Consider the following 9,899-nt stretch of genomic DNA (forward strand, 5'->3'; position numbering starts at 1 on the left):
GTATAAACCAGCATTAAAAAAACAGCCCAAAACCAAGATTTAAACCTCTGTAAAACCGATCCAAGACTCCGTGTAATACCAGTTTAAAACCAGTCTAGAACCAGGACCGGGGCTGGGAAACGCAGTCATGTGATCGTCTGAGACTCCTCTCCTCGGTGAGGGAAGGATCTCTCCATCCTGTCATTCTGTCAGCCCTTCATCTCGTCACTTCCTGCTGTCTTCTTCCTGCTTCCTGTTTACATGCACCGACTCAAACCTGCCGCCATTTTATCCGTCAGATAGCGATGTTAGCTTCACCGCTAGCAGAGGACCAAACAGCATGAGGTGCATGTTAACACTCTGATGTCACTGATCATGTACTTGTACTACAATCTGTAGTACCACTTATCATGTATTTATACTACAATCTGTAGTATCAGTCATGTACTTATACTACCGTTTATATTACCACTTATCATGTATTTATACTACAATCTGTAGTACCACTTATCATGTACTTATACTGCTGTTCATAGTTGGAAACACTCTAAATACTAGTTTTGAACCAGTCTAAACCAGTCCAAATCTGGTCTTAACTGGTCCAGATCCAGTCTAAACCGGTCCAGATTTGGTCTAAACCGGTCCAGATCCGGTCTAAACCAGTCCAGATCCAGTCAACCTCCAGCTTTGGTTTTTCGTCTGGTGAACAGGATGTTTGTACCGCCAGATGTGTCCGTCTCCCATCACCGCCGGCAACAGGCTAGCAGGCTGACAGGCGATTGGCTGTCGTGGTGACGGATGGACTGCTGCTGTTCAGTCTTCTGTCTGCAGATCTGAGTTCTACACGCCTCCTTTAAATGTCTGATCAAATAGAAATATTCTGATTTATTCTGAACTAAACGAGTTTACAGTTTCAACAGAATACCTGAAATGTGAATAAAATCACTCAGAGAACTCAGAAAAATGACTTTAAAGGACTCAGAAGTCCTTCTAAATGTGTTAAAACGTTCCTGAAACACAAAACTTGTCTAAAGTTCTGCAGAATGACATCAATATTTTCATCTTTTTCTGGTCTTTCTCGCTTTTTTTAGTCATTTTGACATTTTATGTGTTTTAGTGTTGTATTTTTGCATATTTTTGTTCGTTTTCATTTGCAGCATTTGGTGTCATTTTATACACTGACTGTTCTAGCATTTTTTGATATTGCACTTTTTTCCATTATTTTGTCTTTTTTCTGCATATTTTTTGTCAGTTTGTGTCATTTTTTTATTCTTTGTGTTTCATTTTTGCAACTTTTACTGTTATTGGCTGTCTTTCTGCAGATTTCCTTGTTCATTTCTCGTTTTTGCATCTTTGTTCATGTCATGTCCTTTTTCTCATTTTTTGTATATTTTTGCATGAGTTGATCATTTGGGGTGTTTTATTCTGTTAATTTGTGTCATTTCTTTGCACAGTTTTTGATTTTTGCTCGTTTTTCTCTAGTTTTTGCGTCTATTTGTGTTATTTTTCATATTTTGTGTGTTTTCGTCTCTTTGGTTTATTCTGTCTGAGTCATTCTGCCACTGAGATCTCTGAGTTTCTCTCCTCGTCGTCACGGTTACAGGACTCGTTGTGTCTGAGGTTGTGTGTCTGTACCTGGGCAGCTCACGGAGGCGTTCCCCCTCATGAATTACTCGCCGCTCTCCGTGACACGCCGATCCTTCACGGTACTGAGCGCGCTCAGTGCTTATGGCTAAATTGGGACGACTGTTACTGATCGCTTATTGAATATGAAAGTGACACAGCTGATAAAGATTTTCAAATACGCGGATTATTTATAATTAGTCACTTAAAGCTCCCGGCTGAAGAAATGGAGGCAGTAAAACCAGCAGCTGCCACAGAGAGATGTACCAGAAGTACACAGAAGATACATAGAATTATAAGAAAAATGAAAACAAAAAGGCACAAAATTATAGAATATGTCAAAATGACACAATAGGTGCAACAATGAAACAAAAATATGCAAAATTGAGACATACATTTGGTGCAAAATGAGACAAGATGTGCCAAAAGTTGACCAGAAAAGCAAAATTAGATAAGTGACACAAACGTGTGCAGAAGATTGTCCAAAATGTGTAAATGAGACAAACTGTGCAAAAGTGACACCAAAATTGCAGAAATGAGATAAAATGATACAAAAGTATGCAGAATGAGACAAAATTGTGTTAAAATGACCAAAAAATTGCAAAAATTAGATAAAATTATACAAAAAATGCAAAAATGAAACCATAAGGTGAAAGAAGAGACAAAATGGAGCAAAAATGAAACAATATTACACAAAAAGGTGCAAAAATTACTCAAAATTTCAAAAATAAACTAAAGATACAAAATGATACCGAACATTGCAAAAATGACACAAATATGCAAACGTAAGACAAAATTATCAAAAAAAGGTGCAAATTTAAATAAAAATAAGCAAAATATGCAAAATGAGAAATGGGTGCAAAGACAAGACGAATTATATAAAAAGGGGCAAAAAACGCTAAGAAAATTACACAAATAACAGAAAATGATGCAAAAACGCCACAAAAATAACGAGACATGCAAAAAGATGCAAAAAACAAGAAAATGGCACTGAATGATACAAAAGATACAAGAATGACACAAAGTGAAACAAATGTAGTCTCTTTGCACCTTATTGGCTTCATCAGTTTGTCTCATGATGAGCAAATATCGACCCTGAACGACCAGTTGATCCTCAGCAGTCTAAAACCACTTTTATGGTTTTATTTTGGATGAAACTAAATATTTTCCGTCTCGTTCTGGACTGAATGAAAGCAGCAGAAATAAATAAAGGTCTCGGCGTCGACATGCAGCTCTGATTGTTTCTCCTCGACTCCGACCTCCACGCTGCCGTGACGCTGGTTGCCCGCGGCGACGGCGAGAAGCCAAACCAACATTTGCAGAAGACGAAACGACGGCGGCGCTTTAAATGTTACCGAGCTTGTTTCCATCGAGCGAATAATTCAGGAAAGGTCAGAATCTCAGCAAATAAAACAAACCGGCGACGCTGCAGCTTTAATTCCTCCTCCTGGACCAGAATGATCAGGAAAATCAAACTAATTTTACCTGAAAACAAGGATTTTCTACCAAAATCTCTTCAGTCTAAGCTTGGTTTAACCAGATCCTGTAAATATGAGTCAATAATTGTAGACAAACAGCAAAATAATTGTTAAAAGTGACATAAAAGTCTGGTAAAATGACTCCTCAATAAAATGTTAACATTTCCTAGAATCACTTTATTCCATGTTTTAATGGCACAAAATTGATCAAAATCACTCAAGAAATTTCAAAAATTGTCCAAAACGAGCCAAAAATTCACAACATGATATACAGTGAGTTTTAAAAAAGAGACAAAAAGATGCAAAAATGAGACACTTATATGGAAAGTGAAAAAGAAATACAAAAAGAAGCAAAGGTTTGATAAAATAATACTTAAAGGTGCAAAAATTTGACATAATTACAAAAAAGGTGCAAAAATAGTATAAAAAGGTGCAAAAAATGACAAAAAGACGCAAAAATGAGCCAAAATTACACACAAATCAGAATCACTTTATTCATCCACAAAGGTGCACAAATGAAACAAAAATGTGCAAAAATAAAACAATTAGATAAAATTTTGCAGAAATTATACAAAAAGGTGCAAAACTTAGTCAAAAAGGTACAAAAAATTCAGAAGAACGATGAAAAATGGGACGAAAGGTGCAAAAAGTAGACAAAATAAAACAAAAAGGTGCAAAAAATACACAAATTTGTGCCAAAAGGAGATAAAAATGTGCAAAAATTATACAAAATGTAAGGATAAGACAAAAAGGTACAAAAATGACAGAGGAAAGTGCAAAATTAGACACAAATGATTAAAAAATGAGACAAAAAAGTGCAAAAGTTATACAAAAATAAATCAAAAGGTGCAAAAATTACAGAAAAAGACGCAAAAATAAGACGGTGACACAAAAAATGCTGATCCAGCAGTGAGTTAACATCCAAAGTGAGAGAAAAAGACTATGAATTAGTTAAAACTGACATCTGATGAGGATGTTTGTTATAACGGACCTGTCCGTCATGTTCTTTGGCCCCACCCACTCTATCATTAATCCCGCCCACCTCTCACCTGGTTTCTGACGCCTGTTTTTCTCTTTCTACCTCCTGGTCCTCTGTTTTTTTACTCCCTCTCCTTGTTTTCTTCCCGCCAGCAGCCAGGCGTAGAGCGTGGAAACTAAACCGTGTCGCTAGCCTTCGCAGCGTTTACGCCAACAGTCTCCATGACGACGAAGGTAAAACAAAAAAAAACAAAAAAAAACGAAGTTCCGACCCACAGCGGCTCAAACCGGAAGTTCCCCACAAACTCCTCACAACCTCTTTAGATTAACCACAAAGACTTTAGAGACGCTAAATGAGGAAAAACAAGACATAAATCAAGACAGAAAATGAGAAAAATGAGATAAGGGAAACAAAACACAAAATAACCAAAAACATACAATAAATGAGAAAAAATTGACAAAATCTGAAAATTGAGACACAATGAGAAAAACAAAACAGAAAATTTGGAAAATTAGACACAAACTGACACAAATGAGATAAAAACAGGGAAACAAAGCACTAAACTTGGGAAAGGAGACATATAACAAGAAAAATGAGACAAAACAACCAAAAACACACTCTGAATGAGAAAATGAGACATTTTCTGAAGAATGAGACACAAAATGAGGAAAAATTGGACAAAATGAGAAAAACAAGACAACATACGAAAAATGAGACAAAATCCAAGAAAGCGAGACCAAAAATTAGAAAAATGAGACAAAATCCAAGAAAGCGAGACCAAAAATTAGAAAAATGAGACACAAAGCAAGAAAAACTAAACGCAGTATCAGCAAAATTACGGAACATGTGAAAAATTCAACACAAAATGAGGAAAAATGGAGAAAATATGAGGAAAATGAGACAAAATGAGAAAAATGAGACACAAATGAAAGGAAACAAGACAGAACAATGTAAGAAATGAGAAAAATGAGAGACAAAGCAACCAAATGAGACACAAAGTGAGGGAAGCAAGACAACGATCCAAACAATTAGCCAAAAACTGGAAAATGACACAAAATGAGACAAAACAACCAAAACAATGATAAACTCCACATGGTAAAACCTGTCTCTCCATCAGGGTCATGTGACTGCAGATCACCACCTGATTGGTCGCCAGGTGCACTGCTGTGAGTCTGGTTTCTCTGAACACGCGTGTGCTGGGCGTGTCACGTGACGTTTCCAGGTTATTAATGCTGTAATAATCCCGTGTGCGCTGACATTTAGCTTTAATTTGTGGAAACGCTCGCTGTTGGTTTGTTGTGGGAAAGGTTGCCGGTGTCAGAGTTCACAAATTGCCTCGATGCCGCCGCTCAGCGAGCGAATGTCAGAACAGTAGCCGAGAGCGAGGCGCCGTAATTACCTGCACCGCATACGTTTAGCCTCCGACTGCAGCTAAACGTGGCTGTAAACAAGCGTTTATTCCAGGACGGTGGGCCGCCGTCCAAACAGAGACGAAAACTCACCTAGAACCACTCAAATAACGTTTAATGTGACAATAAATCAGACAAAATGGGTTCAAATGGGTGTAAAGTGACCCAGAGTTGGTCTAAATGAGCCATAAATTATCTAAATGGGATTTACAACTGTCCAAAATAACAGAATCTGTCCAAAGTGAGTCAAAAAAATGTCAAATGTAAGGACTTTACACATCTGGAATAGCAAATAATTGTCCAAAATGACTTGAAATTCATCTATTGATAGTGTTAAAAATAGACAAATACATAATTTGACACCATATTTTTCACATCCAGTAGCTACAAACTAACAGGATTCTTAGTTTTTGTGTCCAAATGATGAATTTAAGAGCAATATTTGCTTTGTTTTGGCTCAATTTTTGGTCTCCAGCACCTCCTGAAGGCAGATATCTGCAACATTAGCTGTAAAAACTTCCAGAAGGCCGTAAAATCCTCCAGTAAAACCTAAAATCAGCAAGTAAAACAGGCTAAAAAGCTCATTTTCCCTACTGATAAAGTTTTAAAAAAGAACAATACAAATACAGCTTTAGACGGGCAAATGTTTGTTTTTTCCACTTGAGGGCAACAAAACTTCAATATATACTTTGTTTTAGCTCCATTTTTGGTCTCTACCACTTCCTGTGGGAAATATCTGGATTATTAGCAGCTAAATACTCCAGTAAAACCTAAAATTAGCAACTAAAAAGCTCATTTTCTCAACTGATGTTAAAAAGCAGACAAATACGTCATCTTTAAAGCACATTTTTTATGTCCAGCAGCTACAAACCAACACGATTCTTCATTTTTGTGTAGAAATGATGACTATTCAATAGTTACTTTGTTTTAGCTCCATTTTTGATCTCCACCACCTCTTGAAGGTAATATTTGAGAGTAAAATCCTCCATTAGAGGTAAAACTAGGGTGTAAATCCGCCTATAAAGCAGATTTTCTCCACTGCTGACGTTAAATCAGACTAAACGTCGTGTCGTTTGACTCCCCGCCGGGTTCGTTTGGGTCGGGGTGGTTTCTCGTTTCGTTGCTCGTCGTGCACCATTTAAATCCAGAAGCAGCGTTTAATTCGAGGCCTTTCTGGATTGTTGGTTTCCATAATTGTCAAGCCGCCTCCCCCACCCTGAAAACAGAGAATCATGGGAATTTAATTATGATGGGATGCTTGACCCTGCAGGGCTCGGCGGCCGTGATTCAGAGCTGCTTCATGAGCAGTTCGTCCTTCATTAGGCTTCGTTTCTGCACGGAAACGTTTAAAAAAAAATCTACGTTTTTAAAGTCGGAATGTTTTCATGAACCTGCAAATCATCTGAGGATTTAAAGAAGAGGAGAAACTGTGAAGAAAAGGACAAAAAAAATAAAGATATATATATCAATTAAATGTAAAAACATCAATTAAACATAAACATTTCAATTAAAGGTGCAAAAATGTCAATTAAAAGTGCAAAGAAATCAATTGAAGGTGTAACAATATCAATTTAAATTGTGAAAAATATCAATTAAAGGTGCAAAAAATACAAATAAATATTTTTAAATGCCCAAACAATATAACTAAAATATATGTTGAAATAGCTACACAATTTGCAAACTTTATTCCTGTTTTGGAAATTATATTTGTATTTTTTTGCACATTTTATTCATATATTTTGCTAATTAAATTTTTTGCACATTGTATTTGTATTTTCGGCACATTTTATTCATATATATTTTGCTACTTTAATTTATATTTTTGCACATTTTATTCACATTTTTTGCACTTTTTATTTGTTTTTTGCATGTTTTGTTTATATGTTTTGCATATTTTATTACTGATTTTGTATGTTGTGTTCTTATTTTTGGAGAATTTATTTGTATTTTTGGCACATTTTATTAATATATTTTGCAACTTTTATTCATATTTTTTGTGCATTTTATCCATATTTTTTTTATGTTTTCTTCTCATTTTTTAGCATTATGACATTTTTTTTCCATTTTCTTCTCATTTTAGCTCATTTTCTGTCCTCTGCTGCTCCGCTCGTTGTCAGTCGTTTGATAATAATTCCAGTTAAACGAGGATTTCCAGGCTGGATGAGCTGGAATCTCCTGTCCAGATAATAAACTTTGCTCCTGTGGTGGATAAAAAGCTGAAACATTTCCTTCGTTTTCAGTTTTCACCTGTGAACTTGGGTTTTAATGAACTTGCTGGCCGGTTCTTGGGCGCCTCGAGCAGCTCGGAGATGAGGACTTTAATCTGAGGAGGAGAATCTGCGGACAGAAAAGGTGTTTTTGGTGTTTGATCCTGGAGCGTCCCGGTCCGGCCTCAGGCTTCCTCCTGTTCATTGATTATCCCAAACGAGACGCTGCCAATTAGAGCAGCGACTCGACTGATTAAACTTCGTCACGATCGGCTGCTCCGGCGATTACCGAGCGGCTTCACAGGAAACCCAGGAATCCCGGGAATTCTGGGGCCCTTTGATGGAGCTATTACCCCTCCTCCCCCTCCTACCCCTCACTGGGGTAATTGTAAACAGGAGCTGCCCTCAGTCTGATCTGATGGCTTCCAAATGTGACCGCTAACATGTAGCATGACTAAGCTAGCGCACAAAAACACGGAGGGTTTCACCGTTAGCATCAGTGCTAATAAATGTCAACTTTTATTGGGTTTGTTTTGACTAAAAAAAGCTAAATATTCTGATACAAAATGAGATAAAGAAACATTTTAACTTTAGTATACTTCACTGGCATTTTATTCAGATTTTCTATATTCTAATATTGCTGTTCTACCATCACACTTCACTGTCGGGATTATGCATCCAACACAACAGCTCCATTGTTTTCATCATTTTGGAGTAATTGTGTCTCTTTGTGGTTGTTTTGTGTCTCTTTGTGGTTGTTTTGTGTCTTTTTATTGTAATTTTGTCTCTTTTTGTGTCTCTGTGGTCATTTTGTGTGTCTAAGTTTGTTTTTCAACTTTGAGCTCTTTTTGTGTCTCTTTGTGGTCATTTTGGGTTTTGATATGTCCTCTGGCATTCATGGTTCATCTATTTATGTCTTACAGTATCAATATCATTACACTTCCACCTCCATGCTTCGCTGTCAGGACTATGCATTCACTGTGGTAGTCCTGGTCAGGTTCTCACCATTCTGAGTAATGGTACTATGACTCCTTCTACACCTCCTGATTAGTGGTATTTGACTCCTTCTAAACCTGATTAGTGGTACTATGACTCCTTCTAGACCTCCTGATTAGTGGCACTATGACTCCTTCTATACCTCCTGATTAGTGGTATTTGACTCCTTCTAAACCTGATTAGTGGCACTATGACTCCTTCTAGACCTCCTGATTAGTGCTACTATGACTCCTATACCTCCTGATTAGTGGAACTATGACTCCTTCTAGACCTCCTGATTAGTGGAACTATGACTCCTTCTAGACCTGATTAGTGGCACTATGACTCCTTCTAGACCTCCTGATTAGTGGTACTATGACTCCTTCTAGACCTCCTGATTAGTGGAACTATGACTCCTTCTAGACCTCCTGATTAGTGGTACTATGACTCCTTCTAGACCTGATTAGTGGCACTATGACTCCTTCTAGACCTGATTAGTGGCACTATGACTCCTTCTAGACCTCCTGATTAGTGCTACTATGACTCCTATACCTCCTGATTAGTGGAACGATGACTCCTTCTAGACCTCCTGATTAGTGGAACTATGACTCCTTCTAGACCTGATTAGTGGCACTATGACTCCTTCTAGACCTCCTGATTAGTGGTACTATGACTCCTTCTAGACCTCCTGATTAGTGGAACTATGACTCCTTCTAGACCTCCTGATTAGTGGAACTATGACTCCTTCTAGACCTGATTAGTGGCACTATGACTCCTTCCAGACCTCCTGATTAGTGGAACTATGACTCCTTCTAGACCTGATTAGTGGCACTATGACTCCTTCTAGACCTCATGATTAGTGCTACTATGACTCCTTCTAAACCTGATTAGTGGTACTATGGTTCTTTCTAGACCTGACAGAGCCCTGATGGTCCCGTTAGCCTCTAAGGATTGTGGGTAACGTCCACATGTCTCTGATTGTAGCGGCTAACCTCTGGGGTTAGGGGACATCCTGTCATCATGGCTTCAGGTCAACAGGTGTCTTCAGACCAAGCCTGCCTGAACTGAACAAAACCTCCTTTATTCTCCAGGAATTCTTCACATTCCACAGTTAGAAACCAAGAAAACCTCTTCACAACCTCACAAAACACGAATATAATAATAACATCATCTGTTAAACGAGGATGTCAAAATATCAAACAAGAAAATAGTCGAGCGAAGCTTCTAAATGAGGCACTTTTTAACTCTG

The 9,899-nt window shown here is 37.7% G+C and overlaps 1 protein-coding gene and 1 long non-coding RNA gene across 3 annotated transcripts in view; both read right to left on the reverse strand.

The window, feature by feature from the left end:
• Nucleotides 1-9,899, reverse strand: part of LOC127531941 (NLR family CARD domain-containing protein 3-like) — a 119,478-nt gene that overhangs the window by 9,466 nt on the left and 100,113 nt on the right. The window lies entirely within an intron of this gene.
• Nucleotides 8,524-9,894, reverse strand: LOC127532088 (uncharacterized). Of its 2 annotated transcripts, none has more exons than XR_007939340.1 (3): nt 9,302-9,894; nt 8,977-9,109; nt 8,524-8,782 (listed from the first exon to the last, which is right to left on the reverse strand). It is a non-coding gene; the product is annotated as an uncharacterized LOC127532088 (long non-coding RNA). The 2 variants fall into 2 exon arrangements; XR_007939341.1 differs by having other exon boundaries at nt 8,977-9,078; nt 9,271-9,894.

This window comes from Acanthochromis polyacanthus, chromosome 22, assembly GCF_021347895.1.
Source record: "Acanthochromis polyacanthus isolate Apoly-LR-REF ecotype Palm Island chromosome 22, KAUST_Apoly_ChrSc, whole genome shotgun sequence".
NCBI lineage: Eukaryota > Metazoa > Chordata > Actinopteri > Pomacentridae > Acanthochromis > Acanthochromis polyacanthus.